Consider the following 20,021-nt stretch of genomic DNA (forward strand, 5'->3'; position numbering starts at 1 on the left):
ATTTCAGATGATTGCAAAAGGAGCAAACTGTGGCCAGGCAGTGGGAAAAGCAGATGGAATTCTAGGATGCATCACTAGAGGGATCACCAGTAGGAGCAAGGAGGTCCTGATTAACCTATATAGATCTTTTGTGAGAACTCATTTAGAATACGGAGTCCAGTTCTGGAGACCTCACTTATACAAAGATATTGATAAAATAGAGTCCGGAGACAGGTAACAAAAATGATGAAAGGTTTGGGGGATAAAACATATCAAGAGCAACTTCAGGAACTTAATATGTACAGTCTGAAGGAAAGAAGGGAAAGGGGAGACATGATCGTTAAATACAACAAGGGGTGAATAGGGTTCAGGAAAGCAGTTTTTTTAATATGAAACCAAAATCAAGAACAGGGGACATGACCTCAAACTAACTAGGGGTAAGTTCAAAGCTAATCTTAGAAAGTATTATTTTACTAAAAGGGTAGTTGATGCTTGGAAAAAACTACCATCAGAGGTAGTGAGACAGTCAAAAGTAAATGGCTTCAAACATGCTTGAGACAAACATAGATCTATAGTCAGACAAAAAGTTAACCAAAAGAAAAAAAGCAATACATGTAACCCCCCCCCCCCCCAAATAAAAAAAACTTGACTCATTTGTTGGACTACTGGGTCTTTTTTATGCAGTCACTTTTCTGTGTTTCTATGTTAGCCTTCAAAATAGCATCAATTCTTCTAGGTGCACTTACACACAGCTTTTAAGGGAACTCGGCAAGTAGGTTGATCCAAACATCTTGGAGAACTAACCACAGATCTTCTGTGGATGTATGCTGTCTCAAATCCTTCTGTCTCTTCATGAAATCCCAGACAGACTTGATAATGTTGAGATTGGGGGTCTGTGGGGGCCAAACCACCACTTCCAGGACTCCATGTTCTTCTTTACCCTTATGATAGTTCTTAATGACATTGGTTGTATGTTTGGGGTTGTTGTTCTGCTGCAGAAAAAATTTAGGGCCAATCAAACGCCTCCCTGATGGTATGACATGATGGATAAGTATCTTCCTGTATTCCTCAGGGTAGCACCCTATAGTTAGTGTGTAGGCTTGGCTGAGAGCCAGGCCTGGGTTGTGAATCTGTATCAGGGATTATTGACTCAGGGGCTGGATGACTTATCTGGCAGCTCTCTTTGGCACTTCCACCTGGTCTGGAAGTTTTTAGAAACTTCCAGAGCTGGAGGGTGGGAGAAGGGAAGTTAGCCGGGTGGGCTGGTGAGTGTCAGTCTGGAGGACTGTGGGGAGAAGTTAGCCTGGGGGCAGGGCTGTCTTAATGAGAGGGCACACCTGGGCACTGCCCAGGGGCCCCAGCTCCATGGGAGGCCCCTGCACTTTCCCCAAAGCAGCTGGTCCTTGAGCCACGCTGCTCCGAAATTGGGGGCCCCATGGTGGCACTGAGAGTGAAGGATACACAGTGGAGGCAGGCTGGCAGCGCTGCGCCGTGCTGTACAGAACGATACCTATTATTTCACAGCCAGCAGGGAGGGGCAGGGCCAGAGCGCCAGTGATGCTCTGACCCCGCCCCCATGCAGCTTGAATACTCAGGACTGGAAGGCTGCGGGATAGGAGCTGAGATCCCACCTGCGGAAGTAGCATTGTGGATGGTTGCACCAAAAGGCTTGCAGTGCCCAAAGGGATGCTCCCTACTCCACCCCTCCTTCTGCCTGGTATAGGTGAGTGCAGTGCTAGAGGTGGGCACAGAGCCAAAAGTTTACATGCACTGTATCTCCACTGTAAAAGGGGATACTACATGGAAGGAATAATGATGCTGGGGGATATCAAGGGTGTATGGGTGGAAACAATGCTGAGTGAGGATCTGGGGTGTATAGGGGGTAGCAATGCTTGGGGGAGCTTGGGGGGCTAAAGTGCTAGAGGTATCAGGGATGTAGAGAGGCCACAGTGTAGGGGGTATCAGGGATGTAGTGGGGTCAGAATACAAGGGGTATCTTATGGTATATGGTTACAGTACTGGGGGGATATCTAGGGTGTAGAGGGGTCAGAGTGCTGGTGGGGCTATCTGGGGTGTAGAGGGGTCAGAGTGCTGGGGGGGATATCTAGGGTGTAGAGGGGTCAGAGTGCTGGGGGATATCTGGGGTGTAGGGGGGTCAGAGTGCTGGGGGGGGAAATCTGGGGTGTAGAGGGGTCAGAGTACTGGGGGGATATCTAGGGTGTAGAGGGGTCAGAGTGTTGAGGGGGGCTATCTGGGGTGTAGAGCGGTCAGAGTTCTGGGGGGATATCTGGGGTGTAGAGGGGTCAGAGTGCTGGGGGGATATCTGGGGTGTAGAGGGGTCAGAGTGCTGGGGGGATATCTGGGGTGTAGAGGGGTCAGAGTGCTGGGGGGATATCTGGGATGTAGAGGGGTCAGAGTGCTGGGGGGATATCTGGGGTGTAGAGGGGCCAGAGTGCTGGGGAGGCATCAATCTAGCAGATATATTATATTCACAGGACAGTTTTGTTACTTTATGTATGTAGTATTTTACCACTGTTTCTTTGCTGTACAGAATAATTGTTCATGTAGTTAATGCGGAGCTCCACCCAAAAGGGGAAGCTCTGCTTGTCTGCCTCCTACCTACTTGATGTCTGTTTACCTGCATTGTCTCCATTGTAGGGGCCCCAGAGCATTACATTGCCCAGGGGCCCATGATGCTATTAAGACGGCCCTGCCTGAAAAGGTGGTGCTGGGATCAGGGACCACAGAGAGGAAGTGCTGGGAAAGTTTGAGCTGTGTCACCCAATTTGCTCTTCAAGTATAGGGGCTGCGAGTCCCTGTCTGTAATGGGCCTTACTACAAAACTACAACTGGGTGACATACATAGGCGTGTGCAAGGGTGCCGATTCCCTCTACTGCCCAGGCTTCTCCCATGTTGCCCCCCACCCCCCACCCCGCAGTGCTGCTGGCTTCCTTCCTCTCCCCCCAACTGCTGTATGGGATGTTTCAGGATGGACAGCAGGGTAAGGGGCTAGTAAATACTGTATTTATCGGCTTATAATACGCGCCGGCGTATAACACGCACCCCAAGTTTAGGAGGGAATTTTAAGGAAAAAAACTTTTTAAGGAAAAAAAAAACTTACATTTAAATTGCCATCAATGCAGCCTTATCAGTGTCCATCTGCAGCTTTGTAGTATCATTTGCAGCCTTGTTGTGTCACTTGCAGCCTTGTTGTGTCATTTGCAGCCTTGTTGTGTCATTTGCAGCCTTGTGTCATTTGCAGCCTTGTGTCATCTGCAGCCTTGCCCAGTGACACTGCCGTTTTTAAATATGGCGCCGCCGAGACTCTCGGCAGCTCTTGGCTGCTTTCGGCTCCTCTTGGAGCCCTGTGGGCGGAGCCAAGCGAGGCCGACATTCATACATAGCCGAGTGTACTCGGCTAGGTTCGGCTAGCTCCGCTCACAGTCACGCCCAGTCCCTGTGTTATGTCCATCTTAGGGCGGGACTGGGCGTGACTGTGAGCGGAGCTAGCCGAACCTAGCCGAGTACACTCGGCTATGTATGAATGTCGGCGGCGATCGCTCACAGTCAGCTGGGGATCGGCGGGCATCGGCGTGACTGTGTTATGTCCATCTTAGGGCGGGACTGGGCGTGACTGTGAGCGGAGCTAGCCGAACCTAGCCGAGTACACTCGGCTATGTATGAATGTCGGCGGCGATCGCTCACAGTCAGCTGGGGATCGGCGGGACTGGGCGTGACTGTGAGCGGAGCTAGCCGAACCTAGCCGAGTACACTCGGCTATGTATGAATGTCGGCGGCGATCGCTCACAGTCAGCTGGGGATCGGCGGGCATCGGCGTATAACACGCACCCGCGATTTTCCCCTGATTTTAAGGGGAAAAAAGTGCGTGTTATACGCCGATAAATACGGTATGTAAATTACCGGTGCCTTCCTTTTCTAAATTAACACAGTGAACACTCACCCACTGTGTTCATTCATAACTGAAGCATAGTAAACTGTTCCCATTCATTCACTGTCCCGTGCAGCTGAGTCTGCAGAAATAGGCATATGTGTTTAAGCTTTGGGGTGCACATCCTAATGCAGTGTTTCTCAACCTTTTTACCGTGGAGGAACCCTTGGCAAAAAGTCTGAGATCTCGGGGAACTCCTAAAAAAAAAAATCAGATCTACAGCTCTCAGAACATCAGATCTGATCAGCAAGCTGTAGATATAACCATGCTTATTGTAGAAATAGCTTTAAATAATGGAATAAAAATTAGAACCTGACACCAACATTATAGTGTGAACAGGGCACATAGAAATCAATTGTTTTCTTTATGTCCCTGCAGAGACCTACATTAGAACAAGCCCAAAATATTTTAAGCAAGTCAAATTTGCACATATTTTCCATTATTTGCACATATGCTGTGAACGAGGCCTTACTGAACTTGAACAAAAATCCCAAATATTGTGAATAATAAATAGGATAGCAGACTACGGGAACAGTTGGGACTTGTTCACAACATTCATGCATTGATGGAAGATGGTGCAGATTTGACCTGCATAGAATACTTTGGTCTTGTCCACGTCATGTGCAGAGACATGCATTTTTCTAACATAGGTCTCTGCTAGGACATAAAGAAAATAACTGATTTCTGTGTGCCCTGTTCACACCACAATGTTGGTATCATTTGATACCAATGTTGATTTCAATGTGCACTGACAGCGAGTACTGTCAATGTGCATTGATACCCGGTGCCTCCTCTATAGTTCCAGCTCCTCTGAACCTGTGAGGGTGGTACCAGGAGGAGTGCTCACAGTGGGAGCACATGGCTGAATCTTGCAGGAGGCGAGATCCTGTGTATGGTAGTGACTGAATGCAGACTGCAGGGACCTGTGGCTGGATGAGACTGAATCATAATAGCATTATGTACAACTATGGTATAACATAAAGCTATTATAATCTCACCTCCTGTTCCATTCAGCCTGATCCAGCTGTGTGCCTCAACTCTCTGCTCCCCTCCCCCCGCAGACTGCAATCAGTGCCGTTATACACAGGATCTCATCTCCTGTTCTCTGCTCTTCCCTCCCCCAGCAGTCTGCATTCACCATTGATGTACATAGGAACTCAGCTTCTAATCTAGCCATGTGCTCCTTTTCTCTGCTGCCCCCCTCCACAGTGTGCATTACTGCTACCATTGAGACAGATCTCACGTTTTGATCTGGTGCTCCCTGCCTCCACTCTTCATTCTCGGCTCCCTGCCTCCATCCTCGGCTCCCCGCTCTTCAATCTCGGCTCCCCGCTCTCCATGCTCGGCTCCCCGCTCTTCAATCTCGGCTCCCCGCTCTTCAACCTCGGCTCCCCGCTCTCCATGCTTGGCTTCCCGCTCTTCAATCTCGGCTCCCCGCTCTTCATGCTCGGCTTCCCGCTCTTCGATCTCAGTTCCCCACTCTCCATGCTCAGCTTCCCGCTCTTCGATCTCGGTTCCCCACTCTCCATGCTCGGCTTTCCAGTCTCAGCTCCCCGCTGAATTTAGAACTCCCGCTCTCTGCCTTTCTCCTGACTCGCCCTCTGAGTTCTCTGAGCCGGAACTACAGAGAGGGCATCGGGTATCAATGCGCGCTGACTGTTCTCACTGTCAGTGCGCATTGGGAACACTAAAAACAACAATGGGTGGATATACATACATCACAATGTTGAATCGCGGTGGAAACCCTGGGGACTTCTCGCGGAACCCTACCCCGGTTGAGAAACACTGTCCTAATGCAATAGGCTGTGCACACCTAAGTTGACATAGCTGGCTTCTGCAAGCAAGTGTGTCCTGAAGGAAGAAGTGAAGCTGTATATAGAGACTGTGTATAGGAGGAGCTGTCCCTGAAGTTTGTTTAAAAGTAAAGTGGGCATCCCATAATTTCACTTCCCTATCCAAGTTTTATCTCTCAATAAAACAAACAAAAAAAAAAGTAACGGACTGTTATCTGAGTGATTGTGAAAATTTGGTGTGTCTGGCTGTGCAGGGTGATTGGATCCCATTCTAAATGCGGCTACTGAGGGGGTGCGTTACATCAGCATTGAGGACACCATTAATCCTAACCAAATCTTCAACTCCACTTGCAGAAATGCAGCCCCAAACTTGCAAGGAACACCAACATACTTTGCTGTTGCCTGCAAATATTTCAAATCATCAGTCCAGAGCACCTGCTGCCATTTTTCTGCACCCCAGCTCCAATGCTTACATGCATAGCTGAGTCGCTTAGCCTTGTTTCCACTACGGAGGTGTGGCATTTCTGTGCTGTATAACATGCTTTGAGGGAACAGGATCTGTTTTTTTTTTTTTTTTTGAGTTAACAAATGCTTTAAGTGGACCTAGCAGCCAGCATGCCTCCTGGATAGGCTTCAGACCTAGCAACTAGGAGCTTCTCAACACACACCCACCCAGGCCGCATCCTTGGGAGCGAAGAACCCCGATCACCTGACTCCTCCCAAATAAATAGCCTATCCCAACATAGACAGCAGTTAAAGAAACCCCTGCTGATTGGCTGAGACAACCTAGTTACCCATTACCTGAATCTATGGTAATCCATCATTCCAATGTCAAAAGCAACAGTGCCAGCTATTGACAGAAGAGAGAGACTACCCCAAACTCCGACTTAGAACAGGAATCAGTGGATCAACCTACCAATTAGCCAGGCTAGTTACCACCTAGCACAACTAGATTTATTAGCAGCCCTGTTTAGGTCCAGGGTGCTACACCAGCATCACTTAACCAACTTCCTCTGAGCCCAGGTTGTCCTGCGCCCACCGTAGCCTCTACATAAACAGTGATAGGTGAAGCAGCACAGTGATGGGATCACTCTTTCAATCTCCCTGCTCTCCTGTCAGCATTCTTCTTGTCAGCACATGAACTGGCTGGCTCTTTGTTTTGCTTCTTTCCCTCCCACTGTACAGCAACTGCATGTCAAATTCAGATAATTATACTGCTTGCATTTAAAATAATTTTAGTGATGATAGATGGTGCCCCAAAAAGGTCCACAAGATTTGGGATAATCAGCTGGAAACTCGGGGCACTGTGTTGTTACCTGAACCCATCTTGACTATGTGTTATAATGCCCCAGGGAACAGATGACCAGAGTGTGTGGATAGTTGACCCCCCCTATATAAAGACCCATTGTTGAGCATACAGTAGTAGAGTTTTGTATCGCTGGCCCTTGCGATTGAGGTTTTCTCCCCCTGTATGACTTCTCTTCGTTTCTCTATGGGTATTATTTATTGGGCTATGTATATCCTATATGTTGAGATGGTGAGTTAATTTCATTGTTTGTTTCAAGGTTCCTTTTCTACTTCCTTGTGGAGAGGCTGGACAAACTGCATGTCAATGATCTTTTGATGTCCTACTGTAAACTAACTGTATAACTACCCTCTACCATATTATTTATATGTACTTCTAGTTTATGCATTGCAATTGTGGTGTAACACCTATCTGGAATATACACCTGATTTACTGTGTACTTTCAGTCTGTTTATTATGTTTGTCCTCCCCTACGGATCACAATAAAAGGCATATACTGTACATATATATACTGTATATACAGTATCTCACAAAAGTGAGTACACCCCTCACATTTTTATAAATATTTTATTATATCTTTTCATGTAACAACACCGAATAAATGACACATTGCTACAATGTAAAGTAGTGAGTGTACAGCTTGTATAACAGTGTAAATTTGCTGCCTCTTCAAAATAACTCAACACACAGCCATTAATGTCTAAACCGCTGGCAACAAAAGTGAATACACCCCAATAGAAAATGTCCAAATTGGGCCCAATTAGCCATTTTCACTTGTCATGTGACTCATTAGTGTTACAAGGTCTCAGGTGTGAATGGGGAGCAGGTGTGTTAAATTGGGTGTTATCGCTTTCACTCTCACATAGTGGTCACTGGAAGTTCACCATGGCACCTCATGGCAAAGAACTCTCTGAGGATCTGAAAAAAAAAAAAAAAGAATTGTTGCTCTATATAAAGATGGCCTAGGCTATAAGAAGATTGCCAAGACCCTGAAACTGAGCTGCAGCATGGTGGCCAAGACCATACAGTGGTTTAACAGGACAGGTTCCACTCAGAACAAGCCTCACCATGGTCGACCAAAGAAGTTGAGTGCACGTGCTCAGCGTCATATCCAGAGGTTGTCTTTAGAAAATAGACGTATGAGTGCTGCCAGCATTGCTGCAGAGGTTAAAGGGGTGGGGGGTCAGCCTGTTAGTGCTCAGACCATATGCCACACACTGAATCAAATTGGTCTGCATGGCTGTTGTCCCAGAAGGACACCTCTTCTAAAGATGATGCACAAGAAAGCCTGAAAACAGTTTGCTGAAGACAAGCAGACTAAGGACATGGATTACTGGAACATGTCACGTGGTCTAATGAGACCAAGATAAACTTATTTGGTTCAAATGGTGTCAAGCATGTGTGGTGGCAACCAGGTGAGGAGTACAAAGACAAGTGTGTGTTGCCTACAGTCAAGCATGGTGGTGGGAGTGTCATGGTCTGGGGCTGCATGAGTGCTGCCAGCACTGGGGAGCTACAGTTCATTGAGGGAACTAGGAATGCCAACATGTACTGTGACATACTGAAGCAGAGCATGATCCCCTCCCTTTGGAGACTGGGCCACAGGGCAGTATTCCTACATGATAACAACTCCAAACACACCTCCAAGACAAACACTGCCTTGCTAAAGAAGCTGAGGGTAAAGGTGATGGACTGGCCAAGCATGTCTCCAGACCTAAACCCTATTAAGCATCTGTGGGGCATCCTCAAACGGAAGCTCTGTGATGTCCTCATGGAGGAGTGAAAGAGGGCTCCAATGGCAACCTGTGCAGCTCCGGTGAACTCCATGCCCAAGAGGGTTAAGGCAGTGCTGGAAAAAATTGGTGGCCACACAAAATATTGACACTTTGGGCCCAATTTGGACAGTTTCACTTAGGGGTGCACTCACTTTTGTTGCCAGCAGTTTAGACATTAATGGCTGTGTGTTGAGTTATTTTGAGAGAACTGCAAATTTCCAGTTATACAAGCTGTACACTCACTACTTTACATTGTAGCAAAGTGCAATTTCTTCAGTGTTGTCACATGAAAAGATATAATAAAGTATTTACAAAAATATGAGATGAGATACTATATATATATATATATATATATATATATATATATATATATATATATACACATACACACTATACACACTATATTACCAAAAGTATTGGGATGCCTCCCTTTACACGCACATGACCATAAATGGCATCCCAGTCTTAGTCCGTAGGGTTTTAATATTGAGTTGGCCCACCCTTTGCAGCTATAACAGCTTCATCTCTTCTGGGAAGGAGTGTTTCTATGGGAATGTGTGACTATTCTTCCAGAAGCGCATTTGTGAGGTCAGGCACTGATGTGGACTTGAAGGCCTGGCTCGCAGTCTCCGCTCTAATTCATCCCAAAGGTGTTCTATCAGGTTGAGGTCAAGACTCTGTGCAGGCCAGTCAAGTTCCTCCACCCCAAAGTCATTCATCTATGTCTTTATTGACCTACCTTGCTTTGCTTTTCAGACTTTAGGGGGGCCAGGCTGGGGCCAGTGAGAGTAGAAAGTACCCCAGCATCGATGGGAGTCAGGCTTGGTGGTCAGTGGGATTTAAAAAATGTGGTCAGTTGGAGAATGAATAATGCCCCATCCTTGGAATTAGTGGTAGGAACAGTACACCATTATTGGTGTCAGTGGGAGCAATGATTTCCCATCGTTGGTGTCAGTGGGAGGAATTATGCCCCACTGTTGGTGTCAGTGAAAGGAATGGTGCCTCATCGTTGGTGTCAATAGAAGGAATAGTGCCTTAAGGGCAGGACAAAGGCAAGCAAAGGGCCACATCCAGCCCTCGGGCTGCAGTTTAGAGGCTGCTGGCCTAGGTGAAGGAATGCTATGGGCAGCACCCACACCCAATGTTGGTGACTGCCAGTAATATATTTGTATGCATAATAAAAAGGCTGGGTCCTCAGTGTTTCTGTTCCTGACAATTGTACTTACAATTCACACATTCATCATTTATACGTCTAGAAAGAGACTGCTTGCTGAATATGGTGGTTATTTGCTCTAGTCTTCTAGTCATCAGGGATCAGGTTCACAATCCAGGCATGAACTCCAGATGGACCGCCAGGTGGCTATGGGATGTGGGTGGGTGGGGTCAATAGATATGGCAGTCAGCCCCACCGTTAAAAGAAGAAAGAAGGCATATAGCGTAATTCCGTATGGAACACGTTTAATGTATAAAAAAGCAAAGGAAATACACTCACGTTTAGCAGTAAAAACAAGCGCTTATATAAAAGATGACAGTGGTCTCAGCATGTTCTCCCATGGTTGTGTGGCACGCCAGGGGAGGGGACACCCGGCATCACATCACACGTGACTTGCTGAGCTTGCAGGCGCTGACTTGAGGAGTGGCTGCAGAGAAGAGAAGACTGATTGATTGATTCAGAATCATCACCCCCCCAGAAGAGTGGCAAGGACCTGACTCCTCACTGAAACACGCAGCTCTCCCCAGCCTGAAGTAAGGTGTGATGACTGGTGATGATGATGACCCCTGTGATAACCTTCACAAACTGACTTAAATTTAAGAAATGATGCATAGCATAGTCATCATGACCATTTTAAATTTTGGCAGTGGGGGCTTGTGTTTTTTTTGGGGGGGGTGGCAATCAACCAACCCCCCCATCAGCTGACTCATCTAGCACCTTCCCCACCTCCAGCAGACTCAACATAGCACCCCTCCCCCCCCATGGACTCATCTAGCACCCTCCCCCCCCGCAGTGGACTCATCTAGCACCTTCCCCCCCAGCTGACTCATCTAGCACCCTCCCACCCGTCAGCGGACTCATCCAACAACCCTCCCCCCGCATCTAGCACCCTCCCCCCCAGCAAACTCATCTAGCACCCTCCCACCCGCCAGTGGACTAATCCAATAATCCCCCCCGTACAGCCAGCAGCACAGATGCACACAGCCACCCCGACCCCCCACCCCACCCGGTCAGCGGAGCGAACTGATCCAGGAGGACACCCGCCTGCTGCATGCCAGGCACTTACCCCATCTTTGTGGCGGGTCAGGCAGTGGGTGAATGGCAGCAAGATGTGTCCCGGAAGCTGCTCTGTTTCCTCTCATAGCGACACCGTGTGTCTCTTCTCTCTTCCTTCCAAGGCATCCAATAGGATCGCCTGTACTGTCAGCCAATCCAGTGACTGGTACCAGACCCGCTACCCGATTGGCCGAGAGGAGGATCAGTGTTGCAACAGCGAATATTCATTCGCAACACATCTGGGTGGGCTCCTCAGCGTCCCGAGCCCACCCTATTTTGAAGCCTATTAGAGCCTATGGCTCTAATCAGGTGCTTCAAGAAAAAAACCCCACCGCTGTAATTCATGTGCCCGGTGACCCGAAAGGGGCCAGACACATGAATAGGGGGCGGCCGTGGATAGATTCATGCTATGCATGAATCTATCCACTGCATATAGGGGGTGGAGAGGAGAGAGGGAGCGGCACCCAGGTGGCCGCCACTGCATTTTGGTTCTGCTGTTTTGAACGGAGCCCTCGGTGCTTTATGTGAATGTAACCCAGTCACACATTGAAATGTATTTGGAAATTCAGACTATGGGCAGTGGGCACTGAGGACTAGGACAGGCGTCCAGAGATTTGCTGTACTACATAGAACTGTGAGTTCGCTATCCCACAAGAATACATTCTTGCAATTGGCTGGAGAGATTTTGAGCCCCAGTTCTGTATAGAAGGGCACTGATCAGGCTGCACTAATGAGCACTTTCTGTACTGGTGAGGCTGAATTTATGGGCACTGATCAGGCTGCACTAATGGGCACTTTCTGCACTGGTGAGGCTGCAATCATGGGCACTGATCAGGCTGCACTGTTAGGCACTGGTGAGTCTGCACTGATGGGCACTGAACAGACTGCACTGATGGGCACTGGTGACCGTGAGGCTGCATTGATGGGCACTGACCAGGCTGCACAGATGGACACTGATGATGCTGCATTGATGGGCACAATGATCTGTGTGTTTTGAGAGCTGTGCATGCTCTTGTATGTTTTGAAGCGAGACTTGTATACCAGTGATGTATCTGGGAAGTAGGCATGTTGTTGCAGAATATTTTCCACCTATAGGCTTGGTTCACATGGGTGCGATGTGGGAACCCTGCAAATCCGATGTGGCTTCCCGCATCGCACCTGACTCGCAGGCAATTCACACTGCCCTATGCGAACCGCTGGGAGTGTCAATACAAAGTTAATGATACCCCTAGATAAGTTTGCATATCGCAGTGTGAACTGTCAATTCACCCGTGCAATCCGATTCTGGTGTGGACCAAAAAAGGTTATGCACGTGTTTGGTCTGAATGCGATGCAAATTCAGACATACAGTCTGTATGGTTGAATTCGCATGTGATCTGCACAGCAGTGTGAACCAGCCCATACTGTTCAGCATTATTGTTCAGTGTTTGTGTTAATGGGAATTCTGTGGTTTCAGGGGTCTCCAAACTTTGGCTCTCCAGTTGTTTAGGAACTACAATTCCCATCATGCCTAGTCAAGTCTGTGAATGTCAGAGTTTTATAATGCCTCATGGGACGTGTAGTTCCACAACAGCTGGAGAGCCGTAGTTTGGAGATCCCTGGACTTTAGATGCTGATACAATATACAGCATAGGCTGTAATCAGCAGTTTTTGGCTGGGCGCGTTTTTGGGCTTTTAAAAAAACCCAAAACTAGTGGGTTCTGAGAGGAGTTTTTCAGCTGTAAAACGTCAAAAAACGCTGACAGACGACAATAAACATTCAAAAACGCGACTCACCAGCGTATTTTGACTCTTTTGATCCATTAAAAAAAAAACGCTAACGCGGTAAAACGCTAACAGACGCTAAAAACGCTATTGCAAAAATGTTAAAAAACGTTGCAAAACTCACTGCAAAGCTACTGGCTTTTTTAGAATGTTATTTTAACGTCCAGTGTGCATGAGGCCTTATGTGACCTATAAACTGCACAACTCAGTTGAACAACAAACTATAATCTTTTAGGTGGTGGGAACTAAAACTAAAAAATAAAATAATATGGTTGCATAAGTGTGCACACCCTTAAACCAATACTTTGTTGAAGCACCTTTTGATTTTATTACAGCACTCAGTCTTTTTGGGTATGAGTCTATCAGCATGGCACATCTTGACTTGGCAATATTTGCCCACTCTTCTTTGCAAAAAACACTCCAAATCTGTCAGATTGTGAGGTCATCTGTGCACAGCCCTCCTCAGATCACCCCACAGATTTTCAATGGGATTCAAGTCTGGGCTCTGGCTGGGCTATTCCAAAACTTTAATCTTCTTCTGGTGAAGCCATTCCTTTGATAATTTGGATGTATGGTTTGGGTCGTTGTCATGCTTTGGATCGTGTTCAGCTTTCTAGCAGAAGCCTGAAGGTGCCAATATTGTGCCAATATTGACTGGTATTTGGAACTGTTCATACTTCCCTCTATTTTGACTAAAGCCCTTGTTCCAGCTGAAGAAAAACAGCCCCAAAACACGATGCTGTCACCACCATGCTTCACGGTGGGTATGGTGTTCTTTTGGTGATGTGCAGTGTTGTTTTTGTGCCAAACATATCTTTTGGAATTATGGCCAAAAAGTTCCACCTTGGTTTCATCAGATCATAACACATTTTCCCACATGCTTTTGGGAGACTTCTGATGTGTTTTTGAAAAATTTTGCCAGGCTTGGATGTTTTTCTTGGTAAGAAAAGGCTTCCGTCTTGTCACTCTAGCCCATAGCCCAGACATATGAAGAATACTGGAGATTGTTGTCACATGTACCACAGGTAGGCCTCTTTATTTTGTACTTTATGAATTAATGCAGATAAAGTCTTCCTGAGTTTTAGGAGTCAAATCCTAGGTAAAATTATATTTTTGTGTCCATATAAAGATGAGTAATTTGGCTTTTACCGACAGGTGCTGCTTTGTACATTTTAACCTCTGACAACAAAGTTGTTTTGGTGATATCCAAATAACTGTATACCTTTAATCATTTGTTTGATATGTATATTTACACAATTCACATCAAATTCTCTATACTTCCGCTTTGCTCTTTGTGTGGATTTTCCTTTTATGTAAAAGTCACTATTAAGCAGCACTTTGCATATTCTTGTTACAGTAATATAATACATGACATTGGATACTATTTTGCAATATATTTTCATTATGATATTTTTGTGTTTATTCAATATCATGAAGTATTATGTTGTTGAGAGGATGGTGGATGCATGGAATAGTCTTCCTGCAGAAGTGTTAGAGGGTAATACAGTGAAGGAGTTTAAGCATGCATGGGATAGGCATAAGGCTATTCTAGATATGATGAGGCCAGGGGCTAATGGATGTATTCAATTTTTTTGAGGCAGAAATTGGGCAGTTTAGATGGGCCGAATGGTTCTTATCTGCCGACACATGCCACTCTTCTTTGTAAAAACACTCCAAATCTGTCAGATTGTGAGGTCATCTCCTGTGCACAGCCCTCTTCAGATCACCCCACAGATTTTCAATGGTATTCAAGTCTGGGCTCTGGCTGTGCAATTCCATAACTTTAATCTTCTGGTGAAGCCCTTCCTTTGTTAATTTGGATGTATGCTTTGGGTCGTAACTGTTATTTTGTGGCCTAGTGTTTCAGGCAGATTCTGCACATACGTTTGCTCCTAAAGTGAGCAGACGTGTCCTACATTATAGATATGTGTTTTGCTTTGTTTTTTTCTGTGGACTAGTTTTCTTGTGATGTATTGGATTTCATGTATGTGCTTGTTTGCGAGTATTGTTTGCTGGATTTATGTAACTCATTATCATATTTTGGTATTTAATACATTTTACAGTTTCATATTGATTAATATGGAGAGTAAAACAACAAAATCTAAAGAGAAGGGTGGTGCTCAGAAAGTACGAGAAAAACGGTCCAAAGAACTTGAGTTAGCAGGAAGGGATCCTAAACAAATGAAACTCTCTTTTTCGGTGGTATGTGAAAAGTTCAAAAGTTAAGGCTGGTTCTTACGTTTTAGGCTACAGAGATGTATATTCACTCTTTGATAACAAGAGTGAACATACCTAGTCTGTTTAGAGCTGCATGATTAATCACTAAAGATTCAAGATCGCAATTCTACCCCTTCACAGAGCTATATGATTAATCGTTAAATAATCAAAATCGCGATTCAACTCTCCTCACAATCTTAAAACTGCATTTCCCAATTCTATGTAACAAGTGCAGAGAGTTCTCTGCTCACTTCTGACAGCTGACAAAAAAAAATCCAGGTCGCCTGCCAAGTTGATCATAACAGAGATAAAAAGCATTTTAACATGTAGTTCGATAGATCAAAGGAATAAACCTTGGTCTGTAAATGAGGTCAGTTTAACCACTTAAAGACTAAACCTTTTTCTGACACTTGTTACTTACAAGTTAAAATCAGTATATTTTGCTAGAAAATTATATATATATATATATATATATATATATATATATATATATATATTTTTAGCAGAGACCTTAGAAAATAAATTGGTAGCTATTGCAATATTTTATGTCACACTGAATTTGCGCAGCGGTCTTTTAAACATAATCTTTTCGGAAAAAATACACTTTGATGAATTAAAAAAAAAACTAAACAGTAAAGTTAGCCCAATTTTTTTGTATAATGTGAATGATGATGTTACACCGCGATAATCGTGATCTTTATTTTAAGCAAAAAAATTGTGATTCTGGCCAGAATCGTGCAACTCTAATGTGCATGATGAAGTTTTACATTTAAAGTGTTACTAAACCCACAACAGTAAAATCAGTCTGTATATGCAGTAATGCATGCTTCTTACACTCACTGTGAACCTAAGGGGTTAAACCTGCACATTTTGGAAAAAGGCTGTTTGATCCTGTCTTTTCTGATCCTCCCCTTCTTTTACTGTCTCCAATCTCTCTCCCGATAGAACAGAGCCTTGGGGGCACTCTGTACATGTTCAGTTTTGTGTGCATTGCTGGAGAGTTTTTTTTCCTTGGGAGGGCGCATGTGATTGGCACCGGGCCAATCAGCACTGCTCAGACAGAGGATCAATGGAGAATGAAAACTCCTCCTATAACAGTGGTTCTCAACTCCAGTCCTCAGGACCCACCAACAGGCCAGGTTTGCAAGATAGCTGAAATACATCACAGGTGATATCACTTGCTGCTTCAGTGATTGCAGTATTCTAGTCTGCAACTCCCCAAGGTAATACTTAAAATCTGGCCTGTTGGTGGGTCCCGAGGACTGGAGTTGAGAACCACTGTCCTATAAGCTTTAACCAGAGACTGATAGAAGTCACAAGATTGCTATATACTGCTGATGAGAAACGGTATTTAGCAGTTTATGTTTACTAAAATAATTGCATTTCCATGTTCTGTGTTTCCATGTTTTTTGTTTTTTTGTTTTTGTTTTTTTGTGTTACCATGCATTGAGTTTCTTTGTTACATCTAGAACTTTTTTGGAAGTTTAAAGTAGGTTGCCAAAATTTTTTTATTTTAGACTGGTGGTATACATGAAAGAACTCCTGCTGATGAGGTTTCTGCCGGACCAAGTAGTTTTTCAAGCATGCCAGTTGTATCTGGCGAAGAGGATGTGAGTGCACAAGCAGAAATACAGGTGGATGAAGAGGAGCTGGTGTCAGAGTGCAGAGAGCAAGCACATATGAAAGTGGAGTTCCACCCAAAAGCGGAACTTCCACTCATCAGATTCCTCCCCCCCTCCGGTGACACAGTTGGCACCTTTCAGGGGGGAGGGGGGTACAGATACCTGTATATTACAGGTATCTGTACCCACTTCCGGCATAGATAGCCGCAGAATCTGCGGTTATTTACGCCACTTCCTGCTCCCTCCCCGCTGCCTGCTGGGAAACACACGGGTCCCAGAGGCAGCAGGGACCATCCGTATTGCGCTGCGCGACTCGCGCATGCGCAGTAGGGAACCGGGAAGTGAAGCCGCACGGCTTCACTTCCTGATTCCCTTACCGAAGATGGAGGCGGCAGCACCCGAGGACGGAGAGATGCTTCGGCCTCGGGTGCCGACATCGCGGGCGCCCTGGACAGGTAAGTGTCCATGTTTTAAAAGTCAGCAGCTGCAGTATTTGTAGCTGCTGACTTTTAAAAAAAAAATTTTCGGCGGCGCTCCGCTTGAATGACCCAGATGTTTTTGAAGACCTTCCTGAATTAGAATGTATCACACCAGAAGAAGACATATCAGAAACTGTGATAAGTGATGCATCAGAAATACCTTTTAGTCTTCCTCCTGCATGTTCTATAGGAGAAAAAATCTATTTTGTTGAAAAAAGTGGACTTTTATTACTGCAAAAAGCCTAATGGGGAACGTAGTAAGTGATCATGGCTAAGTTGTAAGATGAAGAATCGAAAGTTAGAAGCATTTTTTTTGCAGTATTTGCATTGCCTTTTCTGATTCCTCTTCCTCGTTCACTAGTGGTTGGACTAATTTTCGACATTGCTATCTGGCAGCAAATAAGCATGAATCTTCTAAAAGCCATTGTGATGCTGTTAGTGCTTATTTCACCATGAAAAAGAATAGCATTGACACATTAATAAATCAGGCTCATGCCTACAAAAGAAAGAAGGAGATACTTCAAAATATTGAGGTATTAAACCAAATATTTGATATAGTAAAATTGCTTGTAAAACAGGGTTTGCCATTTCGTGCCCATGGCACTAATGAATCACTGTACAATTTATATAACAGTAAAATAAACCATGGGAACTTTCTGGAAATTGTCCTATTTCTATTGCAGTATGATGTTTCTCTAAAAAATCACCTTGATAAATGCTTTCAGGACAGTGAAAAAAGAAAACAGTGATTGAAAGACAGAAAAACATCAGGAAAACAGACATCTGGACGTGGATCTCGTATAACATTTTTGTCCAGTAAGACAGTAAAAAAAATATTTTCAGCAATAGTTCGATCGATGAAAACCTCATTTGTGTCTGAAATAGGAGAGAAACATTTCAGTATACAGGCTGACTCCACACAGGACGTTGGAATCGTAGATCAAGCAACAGTGGTTGTGAGATATGTAAAAGGTGAAGAAATTAAAGAACGGCTTGTGGTGATTCTCCCTGTTAAAAATGCTACTGGAAAATAATTTTATGAACTTCTGATGTCCTGTTTTGATGTACTTGGTTAAGGTTTCCAAAAAATTGCTGGTGAATCATTTGATGGTGCAGCAAATATGAGGAGTGAGTATGTGGGACTACGTGCACAGATCGCAAAGGTTGTTCCAGATGCAGTCTATATTTGGTGCTATTGTCATATACTTAACCTGTGTGTCTCAGATTGCTGTCAAGTATTGGAAGCAAATTTTTTTTTAGTCTCCTCAATCACTTGGCAACCCTTATTGGAGACTTCTACAAGAGAATGAATACCTGTAGGGGAAAGCGCCTATGGTCAAAAAGTTAGGTTACCGAATATAAAGTACCATCATCCCAAAAATCTACTAGCAAGAGGAGGCAGGAAGTGGGGAGAGCCGCAGTTCGCTGCTTCTGTCGGCAATTGTCCCCACCCCCCACACACAGGAAAAAAAAGAACACAAGGGGACTATTACGGTACTAAAGATAGTTAGATATTAGTACAAAGGAATGGAGGGAAATAGTAGGATAAAAACTGTATTTTTAATAGAAAGCCATTTTTAAAAAAAGATATATATATCTAAATATTACAATAATAATCACATATACAGTTGTGATACAGGACAGAGTAATGTATACAACCACATAAATTGCATCCAGTGATAACAGAGATTGCAAAAGTGACTTGGATTCTCGACCGGTTTCGCGGTATTCACCGCTTCCTCAGGAGAGTAAAGTCTATAATGTAGCATAGGAGACAGGTAATGAATATACAACAATTCACAGATGCATAGAATTTTTTAGTGTGGTAATTACAGCGCAATCATTAGATAATACAATAAACAATAAAGTACAAGTAGAATATAAAAAGGACAGGCTCACCCGTTCAAATATTCTCTGTGGGCATATGGGGCCCCAAACAATTCCCCCTGCGACGAACACAGGGGTAACAAAACAGCCTCTGGTGGATAAAATGTTTAAATAAATGATTTTAGTGTGGATCACTAAGCCACAAAACAGGTAGAGCGTGATAGAGTAGAGGGGTACCCATGCGGTAGCTTTAAATTTAAACACCCCTCCAGGCCGTCCCTGACTTCCGGGTTGGGGTGCTCTTATAGCGGCCGGACACGGCCGCTGTATGAGCCTATAGCCCTCTGACGCCGCGCTCCATGAGGAGCAGTATTTGGGGTAAGTTTCACCCTCTCCATGCTTCTCCTCCTGCCTCCTTCCCCGCTGGTTGGTCTCTCCCCTCCTTTACCTCCCCTCTCTTCCATGTTGGGCTTGGTTATTACCGCCCTTATACACAGTGGCGCTGCATATGTTGTGTGTGCTGTTTTGCTGATATTCTAATATTCTCTGCTCACTGCGGACTACATGTAATCTGTTACCCTGACATCTTCTGATATTGGTTACCTACCTTCATTACCTATGTTATGGTACTCTTTATTTTAATTGAGTCACCGCTGTTGTCCCCCTCTGTTTTGTGGATAACTATTTTTTTTTTTTTTCCCCCCTCCTCCCTCGTTACCATTGTGGAATACAAAAAATTTCCCTACTCCATTACAGCCGCTGTGGTATTGTTTGCTCTTGTTTATACCATTGACCTCAGCCCTGTGGAGCCTTAACCATTAACCGATGAGCGCACCGGATCGTTTGTATCCATTGAATGCCACGATCCACATTACCGTATGTTTTCCTCTTACTCCATTTTACCTCTCTCGTCGATCAATGCTGTAGGGGGTAAGTGATGACCCGCATTACCTGTGTGCCATCCTTCATTTTCTTTTCAGTCTGACGTCTTGTCACCTGGATCTATATCATAGGTCCTATCTATTACTCTACCCCCCCCT

The sequence above is a fragment of the Aquarana catesbeiana genome, linkage group LG10 (genome assembly GCF_042186555.1).
Source record: "Aquarana catesbeiana isolate 2022-GZ linkage group LG10, ASM4218655v1, whole genome shotgun sequence".
Classification (NCBI taxonomy): domain Eukaryota; kingdom Metazoa; phylum Chordata; class Amphibia; order Anura; family Ranidae; genus Aquarana; species Aquarana catesbeiana.